This window comes from Camellia sinensis, unplaced genomic scaffold (assembly GCF_055761805.1).
Source record: "Camellia sinensis isolate YWXY unplaced genomic scaffold, ASM5576180v1 Unanchor13, whole genome shotgun sequence".
NCBI classification, from domain to species: domain Eukaryota; kingdom Viridiplantae; phylum Streptophyta; class Magnoliopsida; order Ericales; family Theaceae; genus Camellia; species Camellia sinensis.
In genome coordinates this window covers 2,029,601-2,048,933 of record NW_028129009.1, presented here as the reverse complement: position 1 = coordinate 2,048,933, position 19,333 = coordinate 2,029,601, and the positions used below count along the sequence as shown (strand labels likewise).

Below are 19,333 nucleotides of genomic sequence, written 5' to 3'. Positions count from 1 at the left end.
CCCAAACACGCTCTGCTCTCTCTCCCACGCCTACCAAACACGCCTGCCTCTACCCAAACGTTATCCTCAACTCCCTCTTCCTTTTTCTCTCTCTCCCTCTCCCTCTCCCTCTCCCTCTCCCTACTGTGCTTCACAACCGATCTGAGATCAGATAGCATTGCTGAAGGAGGTCATCAATGGCTGAGATGTGTTCGATCTAGGGCTGCTGCTGATAGATCGAGATCTGGCGTTCCGATCACATGGCCCATCGGATTGATTCAGTAGTTCTCGCCTCGCCGGCGTCGGCGCTGCCACATCGGATTGATGGGGAAAAAAAATTGGAAATTTCGACTTCTTTGGTTATTGATTTGTTGATTTTGCAGACTTCTTCCTCCTGAAGTGCTTCTGTGGTTCTGTGGTTCTGTGGTTTCTGCTTCTGTGGTTCTGTGGTTCTGTGGTTCTACCTCCTGAAGTGCCCAAACTTCTTCTCAAGAATCGCCTTCTCTCTGAAGTAAGTAATTAGGGTTTAAAGAAAATGGAGTGGAATTTGGAGACATGTTTTCAGACATGTTTTCTTTGCAGACATGTTTTCTTTGATTTTGGTTTTGAATAGAAATTTCGCCTTCTCTCTGTGTTGTCATTAGGTGAATCTTTTTGATTTTGGTTTTGAATAGAAATTTCCTTTGGTTCTGTCATGAAAGCAAAGAAAGAGTTGATTTGATCAAAATCTTTTATTTTATCCAAAAAAAAGTTGATTCGGATCAATGATCACTGGGAAGGTCTCAAATTTTGGAATTTCAGACAAATTGGACCAGGGCAATGATTGTGGATTGAGGAGGGGAAGTTTAGTTTATTTTAGGGTTTAGTTAGATTGACTCTCTAATTGTAGGTAACACAGTTTTGGGTTTTTGCTGTTATTGAGTGTTTGATCTTCATTGGGGAATGTTCTAAGGTAATAGTTTATTAATTTATTTATGTTTTTGAATGATGTGGATAATACACAAGTCTAAAAAAGATTACGTAAAGAATAAAAATTAACAAAGAACTCATTTTTCAAATTTGCTCATAATATATAGCTTAGAATTGTTTATGTTCGTTTTTTTATGGCCCAAAAGAATATTTAGAAAATAGGGGGAAAGGCTCAAAAATAAATTTTGTAAGGAAAAAGTGCAATCCGCAAACTGCTCGCGAACCGTACTTGCACAAACCGTAAACTATACTATGAGCGATTGTAGGTTCACTTTTCCCAAACCGCATGCCATTGGACTCATGGGTCCAACCAGCAGTTCGAACCGCTCAAAACCAATCCGTGAGCACCCAGTGTTTTATGAGAAAATTTGATGGTATCATATATTTGATAATTTTTGATGGTATCATAATTTATATTTCACATTTCACATTTCACTTTTGATGGTATCATAAATTTGATAATTTCACATTCCAGTATTTCACTTCCGAAACACTCTGAACTATCAGCAGCAGCAGGAGAATGGTGGTTTTTCTTAGGGGTGTGGGAGTGAGTGTTTAGAGAGATGGGAAATTGGGTTTAAACATTCATTACATCTCCTTTCCCTTTATCCATTAAAAAATAACACCTTTTTATACCCACCTTCAAATTCAAATACCCACTTTCAAAACCCACCTTCAAATTCAAACCTTCGATTCCCTCTCCCTTCAGATCCGTAGCATTCCACTCCAATCCCACCCCAAATTCTGAATTCTTGCCGAAGAAAACCCCTGTTTCGCCTCTCTCTCTCTCTCTCGCATTCGGTGTTTCTCTGCTTCTGTTACTTTCTCGAAGTCGTGTGAACAGGTATGTTCTGTTTCTCTGCTTCTGTTTCGCGACCTTTTCTTGAATTTCTAAATTCTAGGGCTTATTTGGTTTCTGTTTTAGTCAACCAACACTCACCCCCTCAAGAATTCAAGTTTCTTTTTCAGTATGTGTACTTTTCTGATAATTGAAAGGTAAATTGGGTTTTTTTAGGATAGCGAGTATGATTTTATTTTATTTTATTTTTTAGTTTGTAAAACTTTTCTTTTTTTTCTTTTTTTTTTTAATTTGCTGCTCATTTATTGCTGTCAAAATTTTGAACTTTGTGGCTCATCGCATTCAACATTCCCTTCAAAATTTTGTGTCAGACCCCTTGAAGAATCAACATTAATACAGAACTCTCTCTCTCTCTCTCTCTCTCTCTCTCTCATACCCTCAATCTTTATTGTTTTCATCTTCAGTAATATCATAGCTTCATTCAATTGAAATGTGTGAAGAGAATAGTCCAAGTACAAATTAGAACAAGAGACACTCTAGGTTATACAACATTTTTGCTTCTGGGTACTGAATAGTGAAGACCGAATTTGCTTTGATGGGTGTTCTTCTAATGAATTTGTTTTTTTTTTTTTTTTTTTTTTCAATATCAGCTGCTTATGACAAGGAAGGTTTCGACTAAATTTAGACGTTTTAGGCATTTTAATCGGATGTGTTTTGCTTATTTTTGAAGTAACTGGGTTTGATTTCTATTTGTTGCTCGAAATTGTGAAGTGGGAAATTTAGGGGAAATTTATGTTCTTCTCGGATTCTCTTACCTTTTCAAGAAGAAAGCGGGGATGAAGAGCTTTCTGTTCTTCCTAGGCACACCAAAGTTATTGTAACAGGAAACAACAGAACAACAGAACAAGGTGTCGTCAAGAAGGCTGTTGGTCTTGGTGGTTGGCATTGGCTGGTAATTTTCTTTTTTACCTTTACACCACTTTATCCTCTACTCATTTGACTTTAATCATATCATTGCTATTTTAAATTCTTTTGCCAAGTCACATTATTGTTATCTTTCTAGCTTTTTCAATTTCTAAGGCCTGTGGTGCTCTCTTGCCAGGTGCGATTCCTGAGTTTGAGCTCCTATTTCCCTTCTATTGAATGTAAAGAAATAGAAGTGAAAATCATCCAAATTTAAAATTTTGTTTTCTCACTAAACATCTGTATTGTCAAACATATATCTATATAATAAGGGAATAGGGTTTTTGGTGTTCTGTTTGTGCATTCTTATCCCAATTTTTATTTATTTATTTTTTTATATAGCTTATGGGTTTGGATTTAATTTTAAAAAAAAATTTGGGTCTGAAATGTATCATGATTGGCAATGAGCTTTTACTTTGTTCACTTATTCTTTATTTTTATTTTTATTTTTCCACAAATTTAATATCCCAATACAACATCAAGGAACCGGCAAGGACTGCTAAATATGTAGCTGAAGTGTTATTTGGGGTTAGACCCAAATGTTTCTCTGCTAAATGGAACCATTAAGAGCACTACAATTTATATATAGAAAAATTAATGTGGTTTAAATTCATTATGGTTGTAGTCTTCACATTACCTAGAATCAATTTGCATATTGATTTTGTATGCATGTTTTTCTGATTTTTATGCGTACATGGAATTACTGTCGTATTTAATTTAGTCTTGGGATCTTTCCAATTATATAACTCTCCATAAGAAAATGATGTTTTATTTTAGATATTTAAATTTATTATCAGCAACACATTTAATTATCTATTTCTTGGCGAATTTTAATTGAAAGAACAAGAATTTTGTTTACGAAAGATAGAGGGTAACTCTTCTAGATTAATGTTAAAGACTTGCACTTTGGAATTTACAATTCATTTGCAATGACATCGCAATGGAGTTGAGTTACATGATTGAATTTGTAATAAATCAAAAGTTAATATGTAATTTGTCATATCATTACATATAAAATTAGAAGAGATTGTTTTTTATTGGTGTGAATTCTTTTTCCAATTATTATTTTGTTTGTTTGTTTGTTTGTTTGTTTTTTTTTTTTTTTGGGACGTATACATTGACCACTTCCCATCATTTCTCCCCTTATTTTATTAAGGGTAGCTCTAATTTAATGGATAAATAAAAAATATTGGAAATAGCATATTAGTTGCTTTTTAAGAACAATAATTAAGAAATTGAGGTGATTCACTTACAAAGTGGTTTATCAAATAATGTCAGCTACTTCATACGTTAAAAAATACTAAGAAAAATAATATATAGATCAAGAATTCAAACACAAAACAAATGTTAATAAAGTAATGTATGTTTTAAATTCACTTCACATGTGAATTCGACTGTAACCGAGTTAAACCACACACTATTTTTTTTTAATTTTTTAATTTAATATTCTAATTTTTTTAAATTCACTTCACGGGTACACGACTGTAACCGAGTTAAATTCACTCCCCTTATTTTATTTTATTTTTTTTTGATATACTATTTAAGGCTATATTTGTTTGGGTATACTACATAATTTCTCTTAAGTAGTTTTATGAAAAATCATCTAACCTTTGTAGGTCGATTGATTGATCCTGAACATTTTTGGCTATTTGATCACAACTTTGAGACACTTTTCATAAAACATTTTTATGATCGTTAACATTTTTGCAACACATAGACTGTAATATAAGAATTTTATTAGATTGTGCCTTCAGGCACGGGCAATCTCTGTTATTTTTTAAAAAGGTGTTATTTTTAAAATGAAACTGGTATTTGATGAATCTTTTTTCTCTTTGTTTCACTTTTTCAGGTTGGTGATGATATACGGATGATGATCCAAGTTAGGTTTTTTTTCCAATCAATTTGTTTCGTATGAATAAAAATTTCAGCATCGACAACCACCCTCCCTTCGAACTCACACTCGCAAGGTTCGATTTCTGCCTCTCCCCTTTCATAGATCAGTTTATTACTTCTTTTAATTAATTTCAATAAATTTCTTGATTTCTAATTTCGTAGATCAGTTTATTGCATTCCAGTAGATCAATTTATATGGCTATGTTTGGTTTGTCTATATGGTTGCAACACCACCACCGCTGCTCATCATCACCACTGCCGCTGTTGATGCAAAACCCACTTCATGCTCAAACAGAATGTGTTCAAGGAAAGCTTCAAGTAAAATTCTTCAATACTTTGAAATAGACCACAGCTCTATTCATACTTTTTTTATTTTTTTATTTCTCAATCAATAAGTAACTAATTATAAATACGAAAAATATTTATATTATCAAACAAATCACTAACTCATACTTTTGTACAGTATTATTACTATTTTTTTAAATAAGTTTTAAACATCCAATACAGACTCAACACAATGTATGCTACAACACTATGGATTGGGAATCAGATCACAGTGAACATTTTGAGTTGTGTATTGTATGTGTCTGTTTGAACCAACATGGAAGGAAGCACATGCGAATTTGGGACAGTGACTGCATACCCTTTCTCTTTCTTTTGATTTTTTAAGTATCTACTGTATTGTTCTGCATGCTAATTTTGTAATTAAGTTCTGATGTCAAACTTAAACATTTCAATTGACTTAAACCCACTTCATATTGTATTGTTTTGCATGCTACATCCTTTCAATTTTCTCCCACAAAAGCACCCTGTCACAATTTTATATATATATTTTAATCTTAATATATGTATTCCTTGCCTTCTATAGCTCCTACAGTATTACCTACACTTCCTTCACTGGGACAAACTTCATATATTATACCAAGGGATTGTTGATAGTGTATTATTTGCTTCTTTTGAAGTGGCATATATTCTTCAACCTTGAATAGATTTAATTTTTTGAATTGGATATTTTGATGGCTATACTAGAAATGTATCAATGTGCTCTATCTTCATTTATTTATTTTTTTTGAATTAATGATTGAAGACTGAATAGTGATCTTTGAAACATAAACTTGATACGGAGACCTGGCCATAATGCAAATGAAGATGTTCACTCAGTGAGGAAATCTACAGCAGGTCCGCATTTGAATATGAGAAATATGGGGTTTGTTACGCTACACTAGATGTAAATTATAGTATTTATGGTGCATATATGGTGGTGAAAATCCATTAGAAAAGGAGATTGTAAACTTAAGACTAGGGAAAGCTTCGAGTAACTCACTTAGAGATCAATTAAAATTTGTTATTTAAAATATTAACATATAGTTCTGGGAAAGCTACTGAAGATTAAAGTTGGTTTTGTTGGTTGTTGTTTATGTTGGTTGTTGATTTACTTGATAGATAGTATAAATTTGTTTTGTTTTTTTGTTTTTGTTTTGTGGCATAAATTTATGTTTGGACTTTCTAAATAATAAATGGTGAACTTCAAAATACTTATGATTATAACGAATTTTGATTTTGGTTTTAATTTGAATTGGATACTTTGATGATGGTTATACTAGAAATGTATCAATGTGCTCAATCTTCGTTTATTTATTTTTCTTAATTAATGATTGAAGACTGGATAGTCATCTTTTAAACATAAACTTGACATGCAGATCTGGCCATAGAGCAAATGAAGATGTTCACTTGATAGTGAGGAAATCTCCAGTCCTCGATTTCTGCCTCTCGAACTCGGCTCGCAAGGTAGTCCTCGGTTTCTACTTATCCCCTTCTCTCTCTGTTGGGCTGTGTGTTTTTTTTATTATTGCGATTTCTGATACTGTTTGGTTAATTTGAGGTTTTTTTTTTTTTGAGTTCATCGTGTCCTGCCTCTCTCTCTCTCTTTCTGACGGGCTGTGTCTATTTTTTAATTGTATCTACATATGAATAATTGCGATTTCTGATGTTGTTTGGTTAATTTTAGTGGTTTTTTTGAGTTCATTGTGAAATTCGATTATATTTGATTTGATGTTATTGTTGTTGTTTATATTCATGTTATTGTGTGTACAAATTTTTCCCCGAAAAAAAGTACCCATAAAGTGCCTTCAATTTATAAATGTGGTTTCACACAATCACAGCACCTTCGATCTTCCTTACCATTGCCAGACTTGGCTTGGAGAATGAGATTCAATTATTATGGTGTTACCCTCCCTCTGAAATTTCGACAATTTTTATTTTATTTTTAACAGGAAATTTCAACATTGTCGAGGAAGCATCATTGTATCAGTGAAGTTTCGGTTCAGTTCTTATCCTCGAGACAGTAAGTCTTCGCTCTCAGTTTTCGGATTTGATACATTGATTTCAGTAAATTTCTTGATTTCTAATTTATCTTATTTGAAATATTGCATTCCAGTATAAAAATTGTTAATTTCTGTGTTTGATATTAAAGATTTAGATTTTGTAACAATTTTATCTGATGTAAAAATGTGGAACAACACAATTTCATTAAGGAAACAAGTCACCAATTCCTTTGTTGTTTTTCAGCTATGTTAACTCACAATTTCATTATTCTTTTTTGTTTTCCTCAAAGATGTTTGGTTCGTAGAATTGTTCAGCATTTGAGGATAGCAGAGTATTTAACAATTCTTCCAAATTTGAGTTTGAATTCCCAAACGAGGCACAACTCTTGATAAAACAATGTAACCAAGAACAATAAAATGGCTGCATCATCCACAAAATAAAAATTCAATGATATGATCAATTTTTTTTAATATGATATCACCGTGATATTAATTTTTTTTTTTTTAACGTCCAATGCCCATTTACAAACGAGTAATAGTGTGATAAGTAAATTTGTTTATCTTATCATCATCCTTACATTAGTGGAATGGATCTCAATCATTAATTCAATTTGTTTTTATGGGATGATTGATAGTGGTATCATGGCTCAACACAATCCATATGTTGCACATATTGTTTTATAGTTTGGCAACTTAATTTCAATAGGACTTCTAATATAATATATCCTTTTAGTCATGGGGGAACCAAAATTTAAAGCTTAAATAAAAAAATAAAAAAAAAACTATCCATGCATTCTTCTTTAATTGAATTGTCATTTGTGCTTCTATTTTATTGCACTTTTCATCAGGTTTATTTAAGAAAATTAATTCCATGATTGTATCCATAAATCCTATATCACATCTCTCTTGCTTGCTTTGTATCACATCTCTCTTGCTTGCTTTGTATTTTAAAGTGCGTAGGTTTCTTGATTTCAAATTTAAAACTCTCTCTCTCTCTTTTCTCTCTCTCAGCTTTTGTTGTTTCCTTCTTTCCCCCATCAGAGCTCACTCCGGTAAGTTATTTCTCTCAGACTTTGTTGTTTCACTCCTCTCCTTCTTTCTCTTTCAGCTTTTGTTGCCCTCCGTGAAATTTATAATTTTAAAGTTGCCCTTTTGTTCTCTATTCTGTTTAAAATTAAAGTTGCCCTTTTGTTCAAACATGTCTACAACTCCAGATATTGATTATTCTTTGTTTTTCCTTTTTCCCTCCCGTTTCTGCCTCTGCTACATTAATTTTGTTTCCTACCTCTTTGATTTACACATTATGATGAGAAGGTAGACCAATGTAGCTCTTTTTTATTTTTTAGATAACTAAATGAAGAATTATGTTCGAAATCAAAATTACAGCGCTGATAGGAAGTTGACTGACTGGAATACAGGGAGAAACTAAGCCTGGGCGCAAAACACTTCTCCTGATGATGGTTTATCAGACAGACTTATGCCACTGGGACACCCAAGTATGTGTTCCATCAGTGCAATGGTGTTTTAAAGTGCGTAAGTTTCTTCATTTTTCATTCAAAAATTTTAAATATGATTCAAACTCCAAGGTTTATTTGGTAGCACATTGTTGTTCATTGTTGGTTTTCAAATAATTTCTTCTTCCATGTGTTTGTTTTTTTTATTTTTTATTTTTATTTATTGAGTTGGCCTTCCATGTGTTTTGTATTAGCCACAACTGGTTGCATATGTAATGCTTGATAAAAAGGTTCAGTTAGAAGGATCATTTGCTTACATATGTATTAGCATGTGCAACGTCTCCTATTTGGAACTCTAGAACCTTTGTACACTTGAGAAAAGTCTAATATCTATATTCAAACATATTATTGTGATTTGTGAATAAGGTACTGCAAGTCCAAGGAAAAATCAAACACTGAATTTTCATTATTGATGAGTTCGTTTTTTTAACTTTTACATTTGATTCATTGTTTCCAGATTTATTGATGTTCATTTAGGTAATTTTTTGTGTAGTTAGTTCAGTTTATAGTTGTAGCAAATTTTGAAAATATTTCTCTTATATTTGGTTAGAATGGTTTAGATAATTCCAACTAAAAAGTGAAGCGTTGAGATTTTTTTCACTCTCTCACTATTTCCATTTCTCTCTTCTTTCTCACCATACCTCTTCTATCTTCTATTGACTCTTTCTCTTCTTTCCCTACACCTACAACACTGCTGTTCACCCCTAAGCCATCACCGACTCTGTTCGCCTCACATGTGCCTCCTCCGCATCCCCTTCATTCCCTGCTAATGATGTCGCCACCAGTGGCAATGGATGCCTCCCAAACCTTTTTTTTTTTTTTTTAATCTTTTTCCCATTTGTATCCTTTTTCCCATTTGTTTTCTTTACACCATGCTTTTAGGTACGGGCATACACTAAATTTTCTTTACACCGTGCCTCCCAAACAATGTATGATGCTAAATTTTCTTTAGGGAATTGACCCACAATGCCTAAAATATTGTTCTGTTGCTATACATGGTGTAATTGGTATTGTTTATGCAATTGTATTTGTTGTATAGGTACTTTAACTCATTGCAGAGTGAATGCTTTTCTGCCTGTTTCCAATCTGATGTAAATATGGTCATTTCAGCACCAACGGGAAGTGGAAAAACAATATTTTTCGAGCTTTGCATTTTGAGACTGCTCTCAAGGTTCATCTCTACAGAAGGAAGATTTATTCACTTAAAGCGAATGCTTAAAACAGTAGGCTTTCTACAATTTTGTATATGAAAATTTTTTAAATGTTTATTTAAACACTGAAAAGTGTAGAAGATTATTTATTTCTCTCTCTCCCTCTCCCTCTCCCTACTGTGCTTCACAACCGATCTGAGATCAGATAGCATTGCTGAAGGAGGTCATCAATGGCTGAGATGTGTTCGATCTAGGGCTGCTGCTGATAGATCGAGATCTGGCGTTCCGATCACATGGCCCATCGGATTGATTCAGTAGTTCTCACCTCGCCGGCGTCGGCGCTGCCACATCGGATTGATGGAAAAAAAATTTGGAAATTTCGACTTCTTTGGTTATTGATTTGTTGATTTTGCAGACTTCTTCCTCCTGAAGTGCTTCTGTGGTTCTGTGGTTCTGTGGTTTCTGCTTCTGTGGTTCTGTGGTTCTGTGGTTCTACCTCCTGAAGTGCCCAAACTTCTTCCCAAGAATCGCCTTGTAACGCCCTCAAAATAAACCCATAATAACCATAACATTAACATGCATTTATAAAAGAAAACGAATCTTTTGAGTTATTCATCAGAGTATTCTTATTGAAAGACATCACATGTAACATCCTGCAACATCAAAATAAATGCCCTAAGGGCTTACATCTTTCCAAGCTAACACTTGGACACAAAAAGGATGAGTACTAACTCATTTACAAGTTAAGCCCTAGGCTTGAATGTTTACATGAAATCTCAAAAATAACAAAATAAAACATATAACTAAAGACAAGTCTTCAAAATCCCAAACATCAAATCCTTCCAGGCTAAGTCCGTGGAGGTAGCTTATAGCGACCCCGGTCTTTTCTCTTTAGATTATTGTATCCGGACTTAGGCTCCGTAGATCCTGTCATTATTTCTTGGTTGTTGTTATCCTTTAATCTCTTTGTATTTGAAGTATAGGTTGTGTTGGACGGGTCTGGTACAGGTTGGTTGAATTTTGATGCCAATTGGTGATGCCCAGATTTTGGCCTTCACGCTCGAGCGGAGGTTTTAACGCTCGAGCGGGCCCTTCGTTGTTGCTTCTCCGCTCGAGCGGGAGTTTTGACGCTCGAGCGGGATTTTCCATCTCCCAGTATTTTGCTCTGCAGTTCTTCCGCTCGAGCGGTAGTTTTTACGCTCGAGCGTGATCCCTTGTTTTTGCTCCTCCGCTCGAGCGGGGAGTTTGACGCTCGAGCGGGTGCAGCGCCTGCAAAACTTCTGAAAGGGTGCAATCGACGCTCGAGCGGCTTTCTTCACGCTCGAGCATGATTCTGTGTCTTACGCTCGAGCGGGGCTTTCTACGCTCGAGCGTAGAGTCGACTACATCAGTCCGTGATTTCACTTTTCTGATCACTTTTTGACCTACTTTTCATCTCTTAACTTTTAAAAACCGCCCCTTGAGAGTTTCTCTCTCTACTCTTACCTTCTCTCCAAGATTTGATCTATTTCCGGTGGTCTTCTACCCTAGTTCCTTTGGAAGAAAGGTAGAGCTTCGCGAGATCTTTCTTTTAATCTGAAAAAGAGAGGATTTGGAGCACTTTGGATTTTGGGTCATCATCTCCATCTTCTCTACTTTAGTTGTGATCTTCAAGGTAGGGATTTCCTACTCCATTCTATAAGTTTTGTTCTAAGTTTTGGTATTTTGATATGTTGGGGATACTTTGATAGTTTTGGGAGAAACCCTAGTTGTGTTAATTAATTAATTTGTATAATTAATTTAAGGGAATTGGGGAATTTGGTTAAATTCATGAAATTGGGAAAGTTATTGGTTAAATGGTGTAGTTGGATAATGTAAATCATCCGCCTATTGAATTGATGGTATATTTATTTCCAAATCTAGAAATAACTGTTGTGGGCTATCGGTGGAGGATAGTCATGCTTGTTGTAGACACTGCATGTGGATTAGGGATAACTGAAATTAATCATTGATTAAGTCATCAATATTGACTGCTGAAATAATACAGACATTATGTGTATTGATTGTGTGTTGTATATGTTATGTGTATGCATACATTGTTTTGTGTGGGAGGAGATAGGGGATGTACTCCACGGTTTGGGGGAAGATAGGGGATGGACCTCTAAACCGGATTTTTGTTTGGGAGGAGATAGGGGATGGACTCCATTAGCACCATTTTTATGTGTGCTTATTATATTGAAGTGTTTTTACATGATTATTGATACAGCACTAAAATGTGTATCAAATGGGAAGTATGAAGTGTTTTGATATGAGCATGAGTCTCGTTTGTTTTGTTGATATTGGAAATAATGTGAATATGATATACAATTCACTGTTGTAAGTTGGCCAGATTCTGAGCCATGTTGATAATAATGGAAAGTGAAATGTGTCTTAGACATTAGTGTCATGAGACTGTTTAATGATAAAATTGATTATCTTAGTTAACCATCTATTGAATGCTATAGCTTTATTCAATGCTTATATTTGGTTTAGCATTTTTCTACTGGGCTGTGGCTCACCCTTTATGGGAACATCATTTTCAGGTTCAGGTGATAAGCAACCTCCCCGGACTTAACCTGGAAGGATTTGATGTTTGGGATTTTGAAGACTTGTCTTTAGTTATATGTTTTATTTTGTTATTTTTGAGATTTCATGTAAACATTCAAGCCTAGGGCTTAACTTGTAAATGAGTTAGTACTCATCCTTTTTGTGTCCAAGTGTTAGCTTGGAAAGATGTAAGCCCTTAGGGCATTTATTTTGATGTTGCAGGATGTTACATGTGATGTCTTTCAATAAGAATACTCTGATGAATAACTCAAATGATTCATTTTCTTTTATAAATGCATGTTAATGTTATGGTTATTATGGGTTTATTTTGAGGGCGTTACAACTTGGTATCAGAGCGTACCGGGTTCGAATACTTTGGGTACGTGGGAAGTGATTAGTATCACAATGGGTTCGTCTCGCTTGATAGAGACTTAGATGTACTGTTATGTGCTTATATGATAGCATGTTTATGTGATTATGTGGGTATGGAACGTAGTTTCTAGGATGTTAATTGGACCCTTGAGTTTCTAGTAGTCTTGTTGGAAAGGCACTTGATCAATGCTGTTTCCAACCGGAACTATAGTAACGCTTCGGGACTATTATTATCCAGGAATGAAATTCGTAGGTGCTTATGTGATTATGTGCTTACGTGGAATGAATTATTTTTGTCCAATGCATTAGGACGCGAGTGTTTAGTTTCGGCACATTTATTAATGTGCTAACGTCTTTGTTTGTTTCCTTTATTAGGATGTCAGGGCGAGGACGAGGACGCAGTAGGCGTGGTAGGCCGGGTAGGCAGGAGGTACCGGTGCCAGAGGAGATTCCGGCAGTTCATGAGGGAATTGGCCAGGCCAATGTGGCCGAGCCAGTAGGCCAGCAGGCTATGGGCGCTTTAGCCCGAGAGATAGCAGGGGCATTCAGGGAGTCAGTAGGCATTCTTAGGGCTGAGAATCAAGCCCAGGTTGTTGTTGCGGATGCAGGACCTTCCTTTCTAAAGAGGGAGTTCTTCCGGTCTAATCCGGATGAATTTGTGGGTGATCCTAAAGAGCCGCTTAAGGCAGACGAATGGCTCGAACAGACAACGAAGACGTTTGAGATGCTTGGCATCGAAGACGAGGGGTTGAAGGTGACCTTGGCATCATTCCAGTTGAAGGGGGATGCGGGTCAGTGGTGGAAGTTCACTAAGGGGCGTATAGGAGGTACATGGGAGGCTTTTGTGAATGCTTTCCAGGAGAAGTTCTTATCTCCAGCAGTTAGGGAGAAGCTGAGAGACCAGTTTTGCCAGCTTAAGCAGTCGAGTTCTTCAGTGGCCGAGTTTGAGGCTGCATTTACTAGTTTATCCAGGTTTGCACCTGAATTGGTGGCGTCTGAGGAACGCCGTTGTATTGAGTTTGAGAGGAAGTTGAGGCGTGGCCTCAAGCTGAGAGTTGGGGGAACTATGATTCGGGATTATGGGCGTTTGGTTGATGCTGCAGCCCACATGGAAATCATGATGCAGGAGGAGGAGGAAGGACAGAAGGGCTCCAAGAGGAGTCAGGATGGTCAGAGTGATGGTAGGAGACAGAAGGGTTTTAATCCCCAACAGTCTCAGAGTAGCTTTTCTAGATCGACTTTTCCTGTGCCGAGTGCTAGTTCGGGGAAAGGCAGTCAAGGAGGCATTACCTGCTTCAAGTGTGGCCAGCTGGGCCACAAGTCTCCAGTTTGTCCTCAGAGGGGAGGAGTGCAGAGAGCAGCATCATCTTCGGCTCGATCTCAGAGCCAGAGTCAGGGGAGAGGCCAGCCACTCTCGTGTTATCAGTGTGGTCAGCCAGGGCATATGAAGAGGTATTGCCCGCAGTTGGGTGGCACACCTGGTGCATCTGGTTTGAGGCAGATTCAGGGTCAACAGCCAGCTCAGTCGGGTCAGGCCTCGAGGGCCAATCAGGGGGCTTCATCGTCCCAGTCGGTGCAACAATCTTATGCTCCTAGGGGTGAGCAGGTTGATCAGAGGTCATCTGGGCGCGTGTATGCTGTTACCGCGCAGGATCTAGTACCGGCTCCATCTGTTGTGAGAGGTACTTTCTTGTTTTGCAACTCGGTTGCTAATGTTTTGATTGATACGGGTGCATCTCATTCCTTTGTGTCTGCTGCATTTGCATCTGTTTTGGAGTTGGAGTTAGCACAGTTAGCATCTCCTATTTGTGTAGTGTCGCCTCTTGGGGGTGAATTGATTTTGAAACACGGTGTTAGGGGTTGTGATATAGAGGTTGATTACCATAGAATCCCATTTTCCTTTGTAGTTATGCCTATGAGAGGTTTCGATGTTATTTTGGGTATGGACTGGTTATCGTCATACCGGGCAGTTATTGATTGCTACCGCCAGAGAGTCACTTGTTGTACCGTGAATGGTGAGTGTTTTCATTTTCTGGGGGACCGTGTTGGTAGTGTTTTGCCACCGGGGTATGTTCCGCGGGGACGGAGTGAGCTTAGTGGTCTACTTGCTAACCTTTCGATTAGTGAGGACGGTGAGACTCAGATTGTGTTGCCAAGGGTGGTGTGTGAGTACTCGGACGTTTTTCCCGAGGATCTTGTTGGTTTGCCACCGCATCGAGAGATTGAATTCTCTATTGACTTAGTGCCCGGCACGGCGCCGATTTCTATGGCACCCTATCGTTTTGCCCCAGCTGAGTTAGTTGAGTTGAAGATCCAACTCCAGGAGTTGTTAGATAAAGGCTTTATACGTCCTAGTGTTTCGCCTTGGGGAGCACCGGCCCTCTTTGTTAAAAAGAAAGGTGGTGCTTTGAGACTTTGTATAGATTACCGGAAATTGAATCGGGCTACAGTTAAGAATAAGTACCCTATGCCCCGTATAGATGATCTGTTCGATCAGTTGAAAGGTTCCCGTTGTTTCTCGAAGATAGACTTGAGATCAGGTTATCATCAGTTGAGAGTCAGGGAGGAGGATATTCCAAAGACGGCATTCCGTACGCGGTATGGCCACTATGAGTTTTTGGTGATGCCATTTGGGCTCACCAATGCACCGGCAGTATTTATGGATTTGATGAACCGGATATTCTGGGAATTTCTAGATCGTTTTGTAGTCGTCTTCGTGGACGACATCCTTATCTATTCACCTTCAGAGGAAGAGCACGAGGAACACTTGAGGGTGGTGCTTGATTTACTTAGAGCCCATCAGCTTTATGCTAAGTTTGGGAAGTGTGAGTTCTGGCTAGAGGAGGTGAAGTTCTTAGGCCATGTAGTTTCTAGGGAAGGGGTGTCTGTTGATACATCCAAGACAGAGGCAGTGCAAGATTGGGTACAGCCTAAGAGTGTGTTTGAGATCCGCAGTTTTCTGGGATTAGCTGGGTATTATCGCCGGTTTGTAAGAGATTTCTCCAGATTAGCTTCGCCTTTGACCAGATTGACTCGGAAGGGAGTCAAATTTGCTTGGAGTGAGACTTGTGAAAAGTCGTTCCAGGAGTTGAAAGTTAGACTGACCACTGCTCCAGTCTTGATTATTCCGGAGAGAGGGTTGGGTTATGCAGTCTATTGTGACGCCTCACGAGAGGGTCTTGGTTGTGTGTTGATGCAAGAGGGGAAAGTGGTTGCCTATGGCTCACGTCAGTTGAAAGTTCACGAGAAGAATTACCCTACGCATGATTTAGAGTTAGCAGCTGTGATATTTGCCTTGAAGATTTGGAGACATTATCTTTACGGTGAGAGGTTCGAGGTATTCTCGGATCATAAGAGTCTGAAATATCTGTTCACACAGAAAGACTTGAACCTGAGGCAGAGGAGGTGGATGGAATTTATTGAGGATTATGACTTTGAATTGCATTATCATCCGGGAAAGGCCAATGTGGTGGCCAACGCCCTTAGCAGGAAACCTGTTGGTGACATAGCTGGTATAGCCATCCGAGAGTGGGAGATGTTAGGTGCACTTGGAGAGTTTGATTTGCTTCTGGGCGAATCCGTTGAGGCTGCGGCCTTGTTTTCTGTTGTTGCGCAACCTACACTTGTGACTCGAGTGTTAGAGGCTCAGAGGGGCGACCTTGAGGTAGAATCCCTCCGTGAGAAGATTTCGGGTGGGAAGGTTGAGAAAGGTTTGACGGTGTATCCCGACCTGAGTGTGAGATACCGAGACCGTCTGTTTGTGCCGGAGTCTCATCGAGAGGAGGTACTCCGAGAGTTTCATCATTCACGCCTTGCGGTGCATCCGGGAGGTACTAAGATGTATCGGGATTTGGGTCGCCAGTTTTGGTGGCGGGGTATGAAGAGAGATGTGGCAGCTTTCGTATCGAAGTGCCTTACTTGTCAGCAAGTGAAGGCCGAACATCAGAGGCCAGCGGGTTTGTTGCAACCCTTGCCTATTGCCGAGTGGAAGTGGGAGCATGTCACTATGGACTTCGTTGTAGGTCTTCCGAGGACTCAGCGGGGCAGTGATGCTATTTGGGTGGTTGTAGACCGGTTGACTAAGTCGGCGCACTTCATTCCTATGCGCGTTAGAGATTCAGTAGATCATCTTGCCGACTTGTATATTCGGGACATAGTGAGGTTGCACGGGGTTCCAGTGACGATCGTCTCCGATAGGGACCCTCGTTTTACTGCCAGATTATGGCAGAGCTTGCAGAGTGCCTTAGGCACTAAGTTGACCTTTAGCACAGCTTATCATCCTCAGACTGACGGGCAGTCCGAGCGTACTATTCAGATACTTGAGGATATGCTTCGGGGTTGTGTTCTTGACTTTGGTGGGTCGTGGGAGAGGCACTTGCCTTTGGTGGAGTTTGCCTATAACAACAGCTTCCAGTCTAGTATCGGTATGGCACCATTTGAGGCCTTATACGGCCGACCGTGTAGGTCTCCTGTTTGTTGGGCCGAGGTAGGTGATGCACCTCTGTTGGGTCCGGAGTTAGTGAGGGAAACGACGGAGAAGGTTGAGCTTATCCGTAAGAGGCTTGTTACAGCCCAGAGTCGTCAGAAATCTTATACCGACCGTAGGAGGAGACCTTTAGTGTTTGAGGTGAGTGATCATGTCTTTTTGAAGATATCACCAAGACGGGGATTGATGAGGTTTGGGAAGAGCGGGAAGTTGTCCCCTCGATTCATTGGTCCTTTTGAGATCCTTGAGAGGATTAGCGAGACTGCTTATCGTTTAGCTTTGCCGCCGCAGTTGTCCGGAGTACATGACGTGTTTCATGTGAGTATGCTTCGGAAGTATGAGCCGGATCCATCACATGTATTGGATTGGACCGATTTAGTAGTTGATGAGGATGTCTCGTATGAGGAGAGACCGGTTCGGGTCTTGGATAAACGGGATCAAGTCTTGCGAGGCAAGACCATTCCTTTGGTGAAAGTTTTGTGGAAACATCACGGGGTGGAGGAAGCCACATGGGAACGTGAGTTGGAAGTCCGCGAGAAATATCCGGACATGTTTATTGATTTGTAATCTTGTAGTTAGATTTTGTAATATTATCAAACTTTAAAGCTTTTTATATATGTCTTAAGCTGTAAAACATTTAAAATGTTTTGGTTAATGGAAATATTTTGGAACTTGCCTCGAAATGGAAGTTTAATGGAACATTGTATATATTGAATATATTGAAAATTGTTGAAATTGAAAGAAAATTGCATAGTGTTAATGCAGGTTGAAATATATGGTTGTTGTGCATATTGTGGCATGCCTCTTAGTTAAGAGATGGAATGGCCGGTGTTGGGTCAAGTTGTTTATTATTGAGTTAACATATTGTTGGAATTTGAGAAAACTTGTTTTTAAAACCTTGTGCTTAATTTCGGGGACGAAATTCTTTTAAGGGGGGGAGGTTATAGCGACCCCGGTCTTTTCTCTTTAGATTATTGTATCCGGACTTAGGCTCCGTAGATCCTGTCATTATTTCTTGGTTGTTGTTATCCTTTAATCTCTTTGTATTTGAAGTATAGGTTGTGTTGGACGGGTCTGGTACAGGTTGGTTGAATTTTGATGCCAATTGGTGATGCCCAGATTTTGGCCTTCACGCTCGAGCGGAGGTTTTAACGCTCGAGCGGGCCCTTCGTTGTTGCTTCTCCGCTCGAGCGGGAGTTTTGACGCTCGAGCGGGATTTTCCATCTCCCAGTATTTTGCTCTGCAGTTCTTCCGCTCGAGCGGTAGTTTTTACGCTCGAGCGTGATCCCTTGTTTTTGCTCCTCCGCTCGAGCGGGGAGTTTGACGCTCGAGCGGGTGCAGCGCCTGCAAAACTTCTGAAAGGGTGCAATCGACGCTCGAGCGGCTTTCTTCACGCTCGAGCATGATTCTGTGTCTTACGCTCGAGCGGGGCTTTCTACGCTCGAGCGTAGAGTCGACTACATCAGTCCGTGATTTCACTTTTCTGATCACTTTTTGACCTACTTTTCATCTCTTAACTTTTAAAAACCGCCCCTTGAGAGTTTCTCTCTCTACTCTTACCTTCTCTCCAAGATTTGATCTATTTCCGGTGGTCTTCTACCCTAGTTCCTTTGGAAGAAAGGTAGAGCTTCGCGAGATCTTTCTTTTAATCTGAAAAAGAGAGGATTTGGAGCACTTTGGATTTTGGGTCATCATCTCCATCTTCTCTACTTTAGTTGTGATCTTCAAGGTAGGGATTTCCTACTCCATTCTATAAGTTTTGTTCTAAGTTTTGGTATTTTGATATGTTGGGGATACTTTGATAGTTTTGGGAGAAACCCTAGTTGTGTTAATTAATTAATTTGTATAATTAATTTAAGGGAATTGGGGAATTTGGTTAAATTCATGAAATTGGGAAAGTTATTGGTTAAATGGTGTAGTTGGATAATGTAAATCATCCGCCTATTGAATTGATGGTATATTTATTTCCAAATCTAGAAATAACTGTTGTGGGCTATCGGTGGAGGATAGTCATGCTTGTTGTAGACACTGCATGTGGATTAGGGATAACTGAAATTAATCATTGATTAAGTCATCAATATTGACTGCTGAAATAATACAGACATTATGTGTATTGATTGTGTGTTGTATATGTTATGTGTATGCATACATTGTTTTGTGTGGGAGGAGATAGGGGATGTACTCCACGGTTTGGGGGAAGATAGGGGATGGACCTCTAAACCGGATTTTTGTTTGGGAGGAGATAGGGGATGGACTCCATTAGCACCATTTTTATGTGTGCTTATTATATTGAAGTGTTTTTACATGATTATTGATAC

The 19,333-nt window shown here is 38.5% G+C and overlaps 1 long non-coding RNA gene across 15 annotated transcripts; it reads left to right on the top strand.

Annotated features, from left to right (window-relative positions):
• The first annotated feature begins 2,377 nt into the window (after positions 1 to 2,377).
• LOC145814827 (uncharacterized) lies at positions 2,378 to 9,600 on the top strand. 15 transcript variants are annotated; one of them, XR_014358093.1, is made up of 6 exons: positions 4,798 to 4,921; positions 5,730 to 5,782; positions 6,304 to 6,391; positions 6,877 to 6,947; positions 8,346 to 8,456; positions 9,481 to 9,600. It is a non-coding gene; the product is annotated as an uncharacterized LOC145814827 (long non-coding RNA). The 15 variants fall into 15 exon arrangements; XR_014358091.1 differs by having other exon boundaries at positions 8,274 to 8,456; XR_014358083.1 differs by lacking the exon at positions 5,730 to 5,782 and adding an exon at positions 7,939 to 7,979 and having other exon boundaries at positions 4,811 to 4,921.
• The last annotated feature ends 9,733 nt before the right edge of the window (positions 9,601 to 19,333 follow it).